The 14,448-nt window shown below is 43.0% G+C and overlaps 1 protein-coding gene across 1 annotated transcript in view; it reads right to left on the bottom strand.

Annotated features, from left to right (window-relative positions):
• RBM47 (RNA binding motif protein 47) overlaps window positions 1–14,448 on the bottom strand; it is a 158,611-nt gene that overhangs the window by 66,446 nt on the left and 77,717 nt on the right.

Genomic DNA, 14,448 nt, shown 5'->3' with positions numbered 1-14,448 from the left:
GGTATGATATGATAGCTTCTAATTGCTAGAAAACATAAGGCAGGTTTTCACTTCTTTTTTTTTAAAGATTTTATTTATTTATTTGACAGAGAGAGAGACAGCCAGCGAGAGAGGGAACATAAGCAGGGGGAGTGGGAGAGGAAGAAACAAGTTCCCAGCAGAGGAGCTTGATGTGGGGCTCGATCCCAGAACGCCGGGATCACGCCCTGAGCTGAAGGCAGATGCTTAACAACTGAGCCACCCAGGCACCCTAGGTTTTCACTTCTAACACAATGTATGAATGTGACTGTGATCTGGTACATTTATACAAACGAGGGACATTGCAATTAGCTTCAGATAAGTCCGATTCAGTTAGTTTATACTTCTCAACGGCATTACCATCTCACACCTTATGCTAACAGTAGGTACTCAATAAATACTTGTTGAATGGATATATAAATAAGCAGGGAGGGTGGCAGTACAAAACTCGGGGGGAAAGGCGACCCCACCTGGACCCATCCCCATTCCAGACAGCTGCCCTTTCTCCATCAGAGGGTCCCACAGTCTCACTGATGGCTAGGACCCCTGGTACACACGGCCTGACCCCATGGCAACCTAATCTGCTTTTCCTACAACTCCAAGAGTTAAAACATAATAATTTTTAAACTGAGTCCAAACAAAGACATGTTTTTCTTCAGTTCTAAAAGAAAATGCCTGAGGCTCCTGGGTGGCTCAGTCAGTTAAGCGTCCGATTCTTGGTTTTGGCTCAGATCATGATCTCAGGGTCATAAGATTGAGCAGTGCATCAAGCCCTTCGTTGGGCTCTGCGATCAGCATGGAGTCTGCTTGACACTTTCTTGTCTTCTCCCTCTGTTCCTCCCCCTGTTATCCCTCTCGCAAATAAATGAATAAATCTCAAAAAAAAAGTTTACAAAAAAAAGAAAGAAAATGCCCATTTGTCAGAAGGGTATGTTGAAGTAAGACCCATCAACAACTTGTTTTAGGGCTCCTGCACCTCAATTATAACAGAAGATAATTCAAAGACATTTTCTTCTGAAGGGAGGCAGGATGGCATGCAGAACTGAATGTGCTTTGGGGTCAAACTAATCTGAGTGTGAAGGCAGACTCCAGCATTTACTAAATGACGTGTCTTTGTTCAAGGCCCTCGAGCCCTCCGTGCCTCAGTTTCCCCATTCGTAAAAGGGATTAATGAGTCCGAGCTAGCAGAGCTGTTGTAAGATTGGGGATTATGTTCATAAAGTAGTCGGCACAATGTTTGACATGGAGTACGTGCACAGTCAGACGGTACGATCCAAGCAGCTATCACAGACCAGAGAGCTATCACAGACCAGAGTGTCGTGGAAGGAGTGCCGTTGTTAACGGCTGACACCGCTCACCAAACGCTGTGCAGTTGGCAGTGTGGGCCAGTGGGCAGAGCTGGGCACAGTGAAGGCAGAGAATCTGGATGTCAGCTCTATCACTAACCAAGTGTGTGACCTTAGCTTCTCTATTTCAGCTTTCTCGCATACAAAACGGGTATATTTTATACCTCAGAATTTTTTTAAAAAGTAAACCAAAAAATGGAGAAAGTATTTTAAGAAGTATACAAACAGAAGACATTCTTCCTGTGCTGTTCATAAAGCTAAAAAGAATCAAGTCAAATCTCTGATGACTGTTCTCAAGTATCCCGCATGAAAGAGGCTGCCCATTAACTGTGAGAATAATAAAGCGAGGAATCTGGGCATCGACAGCTCTTTCTAGAAGTGACTGAGACACTATCATGGTGTTTCTTTTTCTTCCCCAGGGCAAGGGTGCCTTGCCGAAAGGATGACCTGACTGCACGGAGGCACCTATCATATTAATGCAAAGTTAAGAACCTAACCACTCTCAGCCACAACTAAAAGAAAGTGTGTGTAAAGGGCATCTGGCCTCCTTTTTGTTCTTCTAAGTGAAGGACATTCTGAGCAAATCTCCAGTAACTTTTGAAGAATAGAATATTTGTGGATGCACATATTTGTAGGATAGGACATGGAGGAAGGAAATTTAGAAACTTTATTCATCTCCAACATACTCAGTTGAATCAGAGACTTTGACACCCACGAGATCAGCACGCAGAGCCCTGTGTGAGTTAGCAAGTAAAGCACTTCTAACCCCATTTTGAAAGACATGAACTTTGTCTCCCAGGAAATTTCTCAGCAAGTCTGACTTGAAACTCACCTACCCAGCTTTCTTATGGTGACTGAATTGTTTCTTTATGCATAAATATTAAAACCTGATCTTTAAAAAAAACCCTCAAAAGTTGCTATATGCAGATTTTAGAATGCACCATGAGCATTTGAAAATAAAAACTATTCATGAGGGAAAAAATGTATTCAAAACAAAGGTGAGAAGGAAAAATACACAAGAGAGCCCTTTTTGAAAATGAAACAAACTTTGAGGGGGGAAAGACAGAGAAAATGACCTAAGAGAAGTCAGGTGAGTGGCCAGCTTTCCAACAGGAGATACACAGCCCGCCCTATTGCACAAAAGCCGAGTCTTCAATAACGAGGTGGCACATCGGGCGTGGTCTCTGCCAGGATGGGGCTGCCCCCCACACAATGTGCGTGTTCAGTTCAGACCAACTGTGAGGTCATGAAACTTTTCTCCAGCTCAGTTTCCTCATCTGTGCAAAAGTGGCGGTCGTCTCCCAGGATGATGGAGTCAGTTAAGTAAACAGCCCATGCAGAGCACTTAACAAACAGACTCCCTGAAACAGACTTTTCTCTCTCCACCCCTTTCGGGTGATAACATTTCCACCCCACCCTTTCTGAGATCCCTTCACTCAAATGCACTGGTGCACACACGGAATGATTTTCAGCCCATATAGCCATGTTTTTAATTCCCCCCAAATGCATTAAATGGTGGTCCGTTCTTACAAGAGAATCCTATGCGGTGGTGAGGAAATACAGGCCAGCTGCGTGAAACAATGGGGACGAGTGCTCCAGGCATAATACTGAATGGAAGATGCCAGATACAGAAGAGCACATATGATCCCACTTTTAGGAAGTTCAAGAACAGCCAAAGCTAATCGACAGTGAAAGAGGTTAAAATAATGGCGATCTTGAGCCACGGGGTTGACAGAGGAGAAGCACAAAGGAGCCTTCTGGACGCTGAAAATGTTCTGTACCTTGATCTGAGTGTTGGCTACACAGGTGCATAGACATGTAAAAACTCACCAAGCTGTAAGTGGGGTGCATTTTACTGCCTTTGTTATACCTCAATAATTAATGTTTAAAATATTTTTAAAGATTTTATTTTTTAAGTAATCTCTACACCCAACATGGGGCTCAAACCCTTAACTTCAAGATCAAGAGTTGCCTGCTCCTCTGACCGAGCGAGCCAGGTGCCCCTAAAGTAATATTTTTTCAAAGCATTTATTGGACTTAAGCTTATCATAGGGCAGTTTCTCTCTTCCCTGAAAGAGTCTTCCAGGCTCATTTTACATTTACATGGGTGATAAATGTATTCATTGGTACCTCTGTCATGGTAGAAATATGGAATTACTCATCTATGAAATTTTACAAATAACTGAATTTATCCACTTAGGCAAGAAAACCAGTACTTTCTTGGATGAAAATCTTTATAAAATGATTTGTAGTCCTTGCTATTGTTTTAAACAGACACGACTGGGCACATTCCTCTTGGTGAACCAAGGTTATCCTTAGAAACTTACATGGTCAAGCTGGGCTGAGATTAAGTAATAACTTCAGGGGCCATTGCTTCTATACCGATGGCAGGAGTCTCTGCCCCTTCCCTGGTATCTGGGGCTATTTCTTACTGTCCCCTGCCTGTCTCTGAGGATCCCGATCTTCTCATTTGCTTTCTTTCATGCATTTATTCACACAGTTGGTCCCTATTTTTTGAATGCTTAGTGTGTACTAAGCCCTGGAGATTAACTGTAGTGGATAAGACATTCATGATCCATGACCTAAGAGGACTTACATTTCAGCAGAAGAGTCAAGTATAAAATAAATGAGACGACTATCTTAAAGGGGAAGTATAGGACCTAATTTAGGAGGTCCAGAGTGACATTTAAGAACTGAGAGAGGAAAAACAAGCCCAGAGTGAGACCTTAGTAAGTATCAGCTGAATGAATGAATGTATACACCAACGATCCTTAGCCAACAGAGGAGCCGGAGTTCTCAATTACCGTGCACTGAGAAGCTAGGAATTTCATCAAAAGATGCCAGGAATTTCATCAAAAGATGCCGAAATCAAGAGTCAAAGGGCACTGAGTGAGGCCCTGATGAATTTAATGCGGTGAGGACTGTTTTTGCTTGAAGACACTTAATTAGTGGGCAAGTGAAGAATTTTTACTCATTGCTCAACTAACAAATACATATTCAGTTTTCATGCTACCAAAACAAAACCAGCCCAAAATAGCCCAAATCTTTTTTTTTTTTAAGATTTTATTTATTTATTTGAGAGAGAGAGAAAGCATGTGAGGGAGGAGGGTCAGAGGGAGAAGCAGATTCCCCGCTGAGCAGGGAGCCCGGTTTGGGACTCAATCCCGGGATCCAGGATCATGACCTGAGCTGAAGGCAGTCGCTTAACCAACTGAGCCACCCAGGCACCCCAGCCCAAATCTTTACGATGATTCCTCTAGCTTGCCTGTATAGTTCTGACCCCTAGCTCCTATGAATGTGACTTTTCTGGTACAGTCATCCAAAATCATCTGGAAAGGTAGTTGTCACCCACGCACACTTCTGTGTGACAGCTCTGTCCAAGCAAGCCAAAACAGTCCCAACTCCTCGGGCTTTATTGAATGTTGCAACCTGCCACCTAATTTAGGGCCTGTTACTGTCCCTGAAGAGTTCACCTTAATGACTTATTACAAATCAAGAACTTGCATGCTAAGGGATAGAAGGACGGGATAACAACACCCTTTGTGGAGAGACTACATAATGATATATCTTTTAAAAGCCAGCCTGATCCAGAAGCACTATTACCATGTCACACATAATAGCAGCCAAGTTTACAGTGACAGAGATATGAGCCAATTTATTCAGGGCTTAATCTGATGTATGAGTTGACCCATCAACAAACGATCATTAACTGTAAGAACTCCCAGCAAGAGGCACAAATGTAGCCTTTGGTGATCATAGTTCCTTACAATTCTGGGTAGGTCTTTGGGACTCAAAACCTGAAAAAGCTAAACAAAGGAACTACACCAATAAGGATTTTCCCAATGAACTAAAGGGAAACAAGGAATGACAAGTATCTGGAAATGGCACATTTTTAGACTTTTTCCCAGAGTCTTTCGGTTCGTCTGATAAGATTCGAAACAACTTCACCAATCTAGTTTAGATACAGTGGAATGAATGCATGAGCTCCTTCACTGGTGGGGTGTATGCAGATTTTTCTGGCATCACAGCTGGTCGGAAGTTTCACAGACTCTTACGCATCTAAGTACAACTATGGGACAGACGAGTAGAGAGCATTCTTCCCTCTGTTTTGGAATCTTAAAAGAATGGTAAGAAAAAGTTAAACCGCTTGCTGAAAGTTACATAAACTTTTCAGCCGTCAGGGCAGTGAAACAACTCACCGCTAAACCCGATTTTCTGATACGCGTACACAAATAATCAAATCTGCTATCCCTCGAGTGAACTCAAGGTCTTTCAGATTTAGTCCTATTTGCCTAAATACACAAAGACACAGTGAAGTTTTCCCTACGGAGGAAGTTCCCTCTAATTTTGAAACAATCATTTCTTCCAGCCATTTTGCAATGACTGGGAACTTGTCAGGAGAAAGGCTGTTGGCTTCTTACTGCCAGTGTCACTGGGCAAAAATGTCAAGTCACATTTTTTCCTTCATAATCAGTGGGCTCTTCACTTTAGTACCGTCTTCATACTTATGTCTCCCACTACATGGGTAGACGGACCAAAGATCCCATGTTGGTTATACTGTATGTATTCTACTGCGATTCCTTTCCCCAAGAACTGAGCATTACAGAGATCTTTCACAGCTAATCTTTTTCTAGATTTCTCCTATTTATTGTTTGGGTTTTAGTCACTAATAACATGGTTGCAGGTATCTGTATCCAGGAAACCATTATTACAATTGATCAAATGTTAAATATTCGGTTAAGGCTCTAGTTTTATCGTATGTACTCATCTTATTTTTTTTTAACAAAAAAAAAAGCTAGAATATACATACTCAGTATTTCCAAGAAGTATTTAGTCATTAGTTTTCCAAAAATGACCTATGAACAGTACATAGTCATTCCTAGGGACTGTGTTCTAAAAACACAGATTTGAGGAAAAGAAGCAGTCTTACAAGCTGACCTTTACTTTGGTTTCTTGTCAAAATTCAACAGAAAAGGTGGGGAAGAAAGAAAGCTTAAAAGTATTTTCATGAAACCAGAACCACTGTTTAGCAAAAGCTGTTAATGGCATGAGTCACCCGGCACACCGAAGTACAAGTCACAAGGTTACAGGTCGCCTCCTAGAAACACCACACCTGGTTCCGAAACCCTTGCTAAAGCAAATGCTAACATTTGATTCAGAGAGCTGGAACAGCTCAAGCCCGGAAGATTTCGCCTCACCCTCCATGACACCCAAGTCCCTCGAGCAAAACCGAAAACAATGTTTGACTGAAAGTGAAGATTACAGTGATCTGGGACTCCGAGCCACTGAAAAACAGTTTGCAAAGACACGATTTTTGCCCCCCTCCTCCCCTCCCCACTCCCGTCCCTTCAGGCGAGGGCAACCCAAATTCTATGTAATCTGAAATTTTAAATATTTATAAATACAAAAGTACGAAAGAAGTACCTGGCAAACACCTGGAGCTCTCTTTCCCCTGCTTCTCTCCTCCCACACTCTGGCAACGGAATGCCCTTCAAAACCATGGCTCAGTGCTTTTGGTAAATGTTTTACGAGACACTAAACAGCCTTGTGTCCCACCCTCAGAGCAAACACCATTGAGAGAACACAATATAATGGTTGCAAAGATATCGTGTGATGTACAATAATGCAAATGAACAGGCAGGCTCTATTTCTACACTTCCCCTTAAGGGGGGAAATAAATTCCAAACTTGGAGGGGGGCGGGGGTAAGCTAGCAGAAAGGGCTTGCTGAAATAAACCTGGACACCAGAAGCATTACAAGTTGTGTGTGTGTGTGTGTGTGTGTGTATGTTAAAGCCGCATTAGGATAAGCCATTGTTCTAACACAAGCTAGTCTTGGCTTGCTAAACTGAAAAAGTGTCAAAGGCAAGAGCTAATAAAGGGCAGAGTTCACCAGCGAGCCTGTGGACACAGTAGCAACTACACATTTACCACCTATTTCTATTTATTAGAGAAAATGCAACTTGAAAAAGCTTTCCTAAGCCATCTTGCGCAATAAACAAAACGTACTCCCCGTTTTCTATATTCCTCAAGTAATTCATAGTTAAAAACCAACTCTGCTCCAAACCAGAAGTTTTGCATTCCATTCAAGTTAACAATTACAACTGGAGGATAACAGAAACTTGCTGGCACTGAATTGTTAGCATACCCAGAATGTCAGGTGCCTCTTGGTACCACCAGGGTTAACACGATAAAGAGAAGGTGCTCGGGGATCATCTGCCTAGTTTTACCGACACTCTGTACAGAGACTGCTGGAATCCGGAGCCCATGTGGGCAGCACGCACCTACCTGTTCTTGGAGCTCTGAGTAGGACAGTCAGAAATGACAAAGTAGAATTATTTAGCAACTGTCAAGCCTACGCGTTAAAAGGAGACCAAGGCTGTCTAGAGGAGAAAAAAAAATTGACTTCGGCTCTGAAATCACACACAGCTAGGTTAGGCAAATAAGAAAAGCCATTCTCTTATCCCCATTGTATACCCCAGTCTCTAGGAATATTCAAAGTTTGCATTTCATACTTTTAGGACATCTAGTGGGTAGAAAGAAAACCGAACATAGAACTGAGATCGTAGCTTTTCTATAGACCAGCTGTGTGACCTTGATCAAATCATTTAACCTCTCTGAGCCTGTTTCTTCATCTAGATAATAAAAAAATCTAGAACCGGAAATATATCCCAAAGTACTGACAGCCCTCCCAATCTGCGAGCCTAGACAATGGCAAAGGGTGGTTCTTTACATTTGCAAAACTTAAGGTCTTCACATCTTAAAGGCTGTTGCAATTTATTTTGTCCCCCTACCTTATGTCCCATTTCATTTTCAGTTTCCTAATATTACAGATGCCTCAGGTTAGTGCTATGACCAAGGGCAACTGACTTCACTTCTCTTTGGTCTGACTAATCTACCTTGGGTGAATGTCCTAAATGGTGGTTTATCTGCCTCCCAAGGGCAACCTTGAGGGGCCTCCCAGCCCTCAGCCTGAGCTGTCCTGTCCTTCTGTTTTCACATTTCCTCTCTTCATGAATCCACCTTCCCTTGAACACATCCAGCTACCTGTGTTGTAAAGTCTCATCCTGCCCTCACCTTCCCTTTCCTTCCCTCTTGCTTTTTTCTCATTTTCTTTCTTTTCTCCCCTCCTTCCCTCCCTGCCTCGCCCCCTCCCTAACCGCCCCCTCCCCGGCCCTGAGAGGGAGGATGGGGATGAGGTAGAGAACATTCACTCTCTTCATCCTATTTCTTCCATTATTTTATGTGTCATATCAAACACCCCATGAGGGAAGGAAATCAGATGTTTTTACCATCCAGATTCTACTGACAAGAGCCCTGAGATCCAGAGATTCAACTGGTCTCAGGCCAATTGCCAATGGCGCCCTGCAGCTCGGCTTTCCTCACGGGTCAGGGCTTCCCTGATGCTGCTATCGGGGGGCCGACGCCCAGTGGCAGATGCCCCTCAGCACCCCGAAGTCCCCACCTGGTCTAGTCGGTTCTTCCTGCCCATTGTGCCTATTTCCCCCTTGGATCACTCATCTCCTCGTCTCCTTCCTTCTTCCCTCTTGGCTGGTCACCCTCTTACTCTGCTTTTAAGGTCTATCTCACTGAACCCCTATAACCCACTTCTGATTATTGCTATCCCCGCGTGCTTTTCTTTAGGCAAACCCAACAGGAGCAAATCTCCAAAGTGACAAAGCTATAAGTCTGGGGGATAATTATTCACTTCCTAGGAGACTTTCCTTACTAGGGCTCCTTTTGGGTCATGTGGCCCATGCCACCCTGCACCCCACTATGTGTATGTCACCTGCCTTCTAGAGCGCCGGAGCACCCATCTCTGCACCCAGGCATGGAGCCCGGGGCTTAGTGTTAAGGAACATATTGGAATTTTGATAAAAAAAAAAATGTAAAGACACACTATCTAAATCTAAAGCAGGGCCTCAACGGAGAACACTTCAGGTAGAAGCGGAGACCTGAGTTTGGGTTTTAATGTCCTTGCTTTGCACTTTTTTCTTCTTCTTGGATTCCAATAAGGATAAGAAAGTGGGTTATAAAGACAAGATAGCATATAAGCTAACCACCAAACTCCGCCACGAAACAAGCATCATTTACAAAGTGTCTGCAGTGACCCGGCCCTTGACATATGTTCCCTCATTTACAGTCATCAGACAGGAAGAGACGGGTTCAGAGAGACCGGCCCTGGGCAGGCAGCTGATGAAGACCGAACTGAACACAGAGCAGATCTCCATCCTCACTCTTCGCCTGAGCTGTCCTCATCCCACAAGCACACCGCAGCCTGCCCGCTCCAAGGACGTGACTATTGTCCCCAACAAGAGCCACCTTGCCGGTGTCTCTGCCACTCTGCGCTCAGAACCTGCTTGACCCTGTTCTTCTACTCCACTGCTGCTCCTTGGCCTTCCTGCCCCCCTCCCTCCACCTTTTCTTCTTATCCCAAAGACAGTGTGTCCTGTCCACTTTGCAATCTACTGGCAAACTCGAATAGAGGGGCCCTCATTTGACCACAAAACCTAACCAGACAGACAGTATGGGTGGTCCCACCTCAGGAGACCTTTTATATTCATTTCTTCTGTGGCTTCATATTTGATATGTGACTTTAGACACTGCAGGCTGGGTTAAAACACCCTGTGCGACAGATGCAGCACCTGGTGTGCTATTGTGTTCAAATATGATATTTTATGCTGCTCAGAGACCAAAATCTGTGTTCCTGAGAAAGAACCACGCCTTCTCCAAGATACAGACGTCTCATAATAACACTTCCCCATTTCCAGCCATCCACTTTTAAGTCAAGTGTTTGCTCTACCATGTATGCCAGTGTGAAGGCCTACCCCTGAAATTTTTAACTGCAAAGTTCCAAAAGGACAGAACAATTAGACTCTGGCAAGTGCTACTCTATTACCCCGGGACTGTTCCAAAGCATCTGTCAGTTCTAGAGGCCCCCTCCTAGCCTAGATATGCTTGAGTCCAGCATATATTTGTCCTGCAGGATGGCTCCAGATTCTGGAAGGGATTTTGAGTTCCCTTGGACACTAGGGGATAGCAGAGGAGGAAGCAGCAGAAGATGAAGATTGTATTTGGAGCTGCCAAGACTGCTAGAATTTGCCAAAGGCCTTGGCACTCTCCTGAATCACCCAGGGCTGTTCAGTTCTCTGGGAGGGGGACTTCAAAGAACCTTACACATGTGGCCTCAGAAACTGCTCTTCACCCATTCCAGCCTAAACTCAGACCCCAAGCAAGGTGTCCCAACAGCTCTTGATGACTTCCCAAGTTGTCCAAGGAAAGAGAGGCTGGACCAGGTGAGAAGAACACATGATGAACCTTCTCTGTCCAACACTGTCTTTCACTGGGACATTATCCACTACACTAGCAGTTCTCAAACTGAGGTCCCTGGACACTCTGAAGGACCCTAAGACCTTTTAGAAGTCTATAAGTCAGGGATGCCTGGGTGGTACAGTAAGCTGAGCACCCAACACTTGGTTTTGGCTCAGGTCATGGTCTCAGGGTTGTGGGATTGAGCCCCATGTAGGGCTCCATGCTCAGTGCAGAGTCTGCTTGGGATTCTTTCTCCCTTTCCCTCTGTCCCTCTGCTCCTTTCTCTCTCTCTCTCTCAAATAAATAAATGAATAAATCATAAAATAAGTAAATAAATAAGAAGTCTATAAGGTCATAACTATTTTCATAATAATTCTAAGACTTTTGCCTTTTTCATGGAGTTGACATTTGCACTGATGATGTAAAAGGCAGTGGTGGGTAGAGCAGCATAAAATAAGGCAGAGGTACCTTTTTTACCACCAGGCCCTCAAAAGTTTGTCTTTGTTTTGTTTTTTTAGAGCCCATTTTCCTCAAGAATGAACTTGAAGATGCAAGAAAATATTCGTTTTATTATACCTTAGCTCCTAAGTATGTGTGTGTGTGTGTATCTTTGTCATCTTCTGTGTGATGAAATGGGAAGTATGCACAAAGCTCTCTTGCTGCATGCCGAATGATGATGATAGTGTCAAGGAAAATCACTTTTGTGAGGTACAGAGTGAATTATAGCTGTTGTCACAGAACACCATTTTTACCCGAATGAATGACTGATAGACAAAACCATGGTTATTCAGCCTTGGATATTTGGCAGACATTTTCTGGAAAAGGAATGAAATGTGCCTGCCACTTCAAAAAACAACTGACAGCATTTGTTTCCAATGATAAACCTCGAGCTCTCAAGTCAAAAGTTAAAATTAAAAGTTAATTTCTCAAGTCAGAAGTTAAAATTGCAGAACCTGCAATTGTCACCACGCACTGGATGGCTTACCAATAATTAAAAGCTTTTTGGATGAGATTAGTTGTAATGTTAACAAATGTGATTTTTTTTTAAATATCATGTAATGAAATGTGTGAGTATTTAGATCTTCACAACTCAGTAAACCAATTTTTCCAAATGACCAATTCATAATGTTACAGAATCATGCATGGGTTAAAGAGCCATTCAAAGTACAAGACAAATGGGCAGACTTCAATGTTATAGAGTGTGAAAAGTTCATTGATATGTTTCAGATTCCACACTGCAACTAACTTTAAAGAAACCATCTCTTCTGGAGAGTTTGGACTTTGTATCAAAGAAGACTGTTTATGATTATCTGAAAAGGCTACTAAAAAACTCTTCCCCCTTCCAACTACATCTTTTTGTGAGGCTGACTTTTCTTTATAAAATTTTGTGAAAATAACATATCAACAGATTGAAGACAGAACCAAATATAAAAACAGAGCTCATTTGTATCAAGCCAGTCATGAAAGATATCTGCAAAAATATAAACAATGCACTCTTCTCAGCATTTACTTGTTTTTGGAAGTGCAAGTTTTTCTCATAAAGATGTTGTTGATGTTTTTAACATAAAAGTTCACTATTGTTATTTTCGAAGGAATTAAACAAATATATTTAATTTCTCAGTTTGAATTTCTAACGTGGTCAACAGCAGCAGGTACAACCCACGTAAGAGCCCTTTGGGTCCCCCATAATTTTTAAGAATGCAAAGATGAGGCTGCCCCCAAATTAGCAAGTAAAAATGCAGGGCACCCAGTTAGGTTTGTGTTTCAGATAAATAAGGGATGATAATTTAGTAAAAGTACCTGTGAAATATTTGGGACATACTTACATTTTTTTTTTTAAAGATTTATTTATTTATTCGACAGAGATAGAGACAGCCAGCGAGAGAGGGAACACAAGCAGGGGGAGTGGNAATTTAGTAAAAGTACCTGTGAAATATTTGGGACATACTTACATTTTAAAAATTACTTATTGCTTACCTGAAGCTTATCTGAAGTTAACTGAGCGTTTTAAAAATTTTCTTTGCCTATTAAGATGTACTGAGCCCCAGAACTTTGAGAAACACTGCACCAGACCACGCCCTCCGCATCCGTGCTAAAACACTAATACCANGACATACTTACATTTTAAAAATTACTTATTGCTTACCTGAAGCTTATCTGAAGTTAACTGAGCGTTTTTAAAATTTTCTTTGCCTATTAAGATGTACTGAGCCCCAGAACTTTGAGAAACACTGCACCAGACCACGCCCTCCGCATCCGTGCTAAAACACTAATACCAACATTTATTAGGCATCCACTGTATACAAGATCCAGCTCTAACTTCTTGACATACACTACCTCTTCAGTCTCCCCCCAGTTCCACGTGGCACATACTCTTAGGATTCCTATTTTACAAATGAGGAAACAAAAACCCAAAGAAGTCAAGTGAAGCTAATTACCGGTGGAAGACAGGCCTGGAACCCACCCCCTCAGTCGTTAAAATCCCAGCTTGTAACTAAGTATGAGGCTCAGACTGAACTCTGAATAATGGGAGATTCCCAAAAATGATGGTTTTTCTGCATATTTGCAATTCAATCTCTGATGCTTCTCTCCTCTCTCTCTCTCTCAGCTCTCACGCAGCTGTGTGTTCGGCTATCAGAGCAATGGTGAAACCCAAGGCTGCAAGGCAGGGAGTCCCATCCGGAACTGGCCATCAGCATTTTGACCCAGAGCCAACTTCTCTAATGGACACTCCCCTGGGCATGACAGTGGCATTGTTCCGAGCTGGGAATTCTAGAATGGAGCAACGGTGCACAGGCACTGCTCATCACTATTAATTGGAAGCCACTGGGATTTGGTGCTGAGCTAGAATCATCCTTGAGAATAAGCTGGGAATTTCTCCAGATGAATCTGTACCAAGTGAAGCAAATGCAAACCTTCGTTATAAGCAAGCCAAGGTCCTGTTTTTTTGTATGATCATGACCCAGGCCACTGGATATATTTAATGAGCTCAGGCTCGACAGTAAACAAACCAGGGAAAGTAAATTTTTTTTTACCATCCAGCATGGGGGCAAGAGTATGCACTCACGGTGCCACGTGATCTGCAAATACAAAGTGAATTTGCCTGCAGCCAACCAGAGGCCCTGCCCCAATCACCAAAGGCTATAATGTAATGTAGAAATTGGTAAACATAAAGGGAGGGAGACAGATACCAGGCTTTCATATGGGGGAAATTTCTTTAACAAAGGGAAGATTTACGTTTCAAATTTTTTTTTGTTTTGTAAATTTGGATTTTTATTAGATGTGAGGCAAACCGGATTATACCAGGGGCAGTTGTACACACAGAAGCCAAGGGTGAGACAACTCTGAAAACGAGCCCAGAGGAGAAAATGGAACAGGGGAGGAGAAAAAAATGGGTAGATCAGAAAAGGAAAAATGCCCAAACTTGAGTGTTGGATAATTAAGAAGAGGTGCATTGTAGAAACCAAGACTTGGTGAAAGCCTATAGGACAGGCCTAGGTGGAAAGAAGGTTTTGGGAAACCCAAGGGACATCCAGAGAAAAAGGGTCCTTGTTTTACTTTTAAAACTCTCTGCTTTGCAGTTCGCCTCAGGCCCACCGGGCTGGGCTGCTGCCTGAGTTCAGACCCTGGCCCTGGCCCAGCCCCGCTCACCCCTTTATCTGCTCACTCAATCTAGATCCCCCAAGCACTGAAAGGGCAAGGGGCAAGAGAAAAAGAACAAAATGAGAGGCAGGCCTGGGCTCTCTCTTTAGATAAGCTTGGTGGGGGGGGGGG

This window comes from Ailuropoda melanoleuca, chromosome 11, assembly GCF_002007445.2.
Source record: "Ailuropoda melanoleuca isolate Jingjing chromosome 11, ASM200744v2, whole genome shotgun sequence".
NCBI lineage: Eukaryota > Metazoa > Chordata > Mammalia > Carnivora > Ursidae > Ailuropoda > Ailuropoda melanoleuca.
This window is presented reverse-complemented; position numbering and strand designations above follow the sequence as displayed.